The sequence below is a fragment of the Ursus arctos genome, unplaced genomic scaffold (assembly GCF_023065955.2).
Source record: "Ursus arctos isolate Adak ecotype North America unplaced genomic scaffold, UrsArc2.0 scaffold_26, whole genome shotgun sequence".
Classification (NCBI taxonomy): domain Eukaryota; kingdom Metazoa; phylum Chordata; class Mammalia; order Carnivora; family Ursidae; genus Ursus; species Ursus arctos.
The window spans coordinates 29,539,927-29,542,409 of NW_026622941.1; the positions used below are offsets into that span (position 1 = coordinate 29,539,927).

At 34.8% G+C, this 2,483-nt stretch overlaps 1 non-coding gene across 1 annotated transcript; it reads left to right on the plus strand.

The window, feature by feature from the left end:
• The first annotated feature begins 387 nt into the window (after positions 1–387).
• On the plus strand, positions 388–494 carry LOC113258109 (U6 spliceosomal RNA). Its single transcript, XR_003317124.1, has one exon. It is a non-coding gene; the product is annotated as a U6 spliceosomal RNA (small nuclear RNA).
• The last annotated feature ends 1,989 nt before the right edge of the window (positions 495–2,483 follow it).

Here is a 2,483-nt window from a genome sequence, read left to right on the forward strand (position 1 = left end):
CAAAGAACTTAAAGTTGACTAGAAGCTATAAAAAAAGATGGAACTCAATAATATAAATACAAATTGGGATTGAAGTGAGGGAAAGATAATTTTTTTAATAAAAGGTATTTTTAGGTATAGATTGTGTGAGTGATGTATTCCTATGCAAAGGAAATGAAAAAATAATGAAATTGAGAAAGTATAAGGATTCTTTGCAATAACAGACAATTTGGCTGGAACATTTAATTAACTGAGAATATTGTAGATGATAAGGTTGGAAGGATAGTTTTGGGTCATATTATGGGGGATTTAGAAAGCAGGCTTAGAGATTAAGATTTAATATGCCGAGACAAGAAAAGGAAACAGAGGAGTAGCATGGACAAAGAGATGTATTAGGAAAATTTAGCTGTGCTCACTTTGGCAGCACATATACTAAAATTGGAACAACACAGAGAAGATTAGCATGGCCCTTGTGCAGGGATGATATACAAATTCATGAAGTATTCCATACTTTTCAGCTTAAGAAACATAGTGATAACGTAATAGTGTTGTATGGTGACAGATGATAGCTAGATTTGTGGTAAACATAAGCATAATATTTAGAGATGCTGAATCAGTATGTTTTATACTTGAAGTGAACGTGACATTGTGGGTCAACTATACTCAAATAAAAAGATTTAAAATAGAGAAAATTTGGCAGCAATGTGTCAGCAGACTGGGGTAGGAGAGACTCTTGAATTAGAGGGCCAGCCAGAAGGTGTTCATGTAGGTAGGAACTGATAAGGGTCTGAGTCAGCATAATGGAAACGCATTCTGGAGACAGTGGGGCTATCTACAGGACTGGCCACATTTTGTTTGGGTGGCACAGTGAGTGGAAGAGCCATGAATGAATTTAAGATTTTTTTAATTTTTTAATTTTTTTTTTGTGATCAAGAGAACAGTGAGACTGTTAAATAGAAGTCAGGAGGAGAGTAGGAGGGGGAGATTTTGAAAAAGATAGGTTGATAATTTTAATTTTGTATATATCATGGTAGAGAATTCCAGCAGGTTTTGGACATAGATTTAAAAGCTATATGTATGGATGGTTGAAAGCATAGGAAATTACAAGATAATTCAGGGATAGAAAGTAAATAAGAAAAAAAAAATTCAAGAAGAAAAAAATAGGTACATATTCTTAGAATTGGAATACGTTGTGGTAAGAACTACCACAAAGGCAAAGGAAGGTGCCATAGACCTCTATCAGAGTCTTTTTGAGTCAGGAAAAGCTTCCCAAGGAAGAGAAGGCTAAGTTGGTATTTGCAGCATGATTAGGGGTTGTCAGAAAGAGATCAGGTGAGAGATAGAATGCTCTGTGGATTCAGGACAGTAGTCTCTTAGGCCAGACCTAGGAAGGCTCAGTGTCCTGTGAAGTTCCTCCCTTGGAATCTAATAACAAGGCCTACATATTCCTTTAGGCATAGGTCTCTTACAACTTCAAGCTACTTTTTTTCCCCCAAAGAGGCTCCCAGATTTATAAGGTAATTATGTTTTAGAAGGTCTTGTACAACTCTGATTTTTCCTTAAGTCAAAACTGTATATCCAAATTGTCTTGCTAAGGCCTTTAAATTTATCTTGATTTCCTGGATAATAAGCAGAGGGTTTAGTTAATAATTCCCACTATATTGGCTATAAGCCAAAATTTGGACCTATATTTATTAGTCTTAACTCCTGCCTTTTAAAAACCTTTTCTTGAAATATATGCTCTATCTGAAAATTCCCCCATGTTCATACATTTTTTTCCCTTTAATGTTTGCTATGCTCTTTGACAATTTGCTTTGTAATTTTTCCTAACATATTAAGGTGCATATCTGCTTTCATTTTTATTAGCTTTTGTAGCATCACTGGAGGCCTTTTTTTCTGAAAATTAACAAAGGTTTAAAATTATTTTATAATTCTATGAACAGTTATAAGCACAGCTTAGAATTTTTGTAAGTGTAATAATAATACCAATACCAGTGATACCGAGGTATAGTCAAATACTACTACAAACATTGATACTACTGTATTAATGAATGTTAAGTATATTCTAAGACTGTCTTGTTCAGTATAGTAGTCACTAGTCACATGTGGCTACTGAGTACTTGAAATGAGGCTTGAACTAAATTGAGATATACTCTAAGTGTAGAATATGCATCAGATATAAAAGATGTTGCATTTCTCTTGGCAAGCACTGTTCTAGGGCATGCTAATAGAAGCTTTTAACTGTCCTTTAAGATCAGAAATTACCCATATGGGGGGGAAGATATTAATATTATTCCCATGTTATAGATGAGAAAGCAGGTCCCATTACAGCTAATCAGTAGAGGAGAAGCCATCTGTTCACTGTGGCTCAAACGAGGACTGGTTTTCAAACAGAAGATAGAAGTTGTTGTTAGGCTCGAAGCACACATTTGAGAATTTGCTTCTGCCTTTGCTTTGATAATAACTTTGCCATTTCATATATGACACCTGAAGTTGGCTTCATT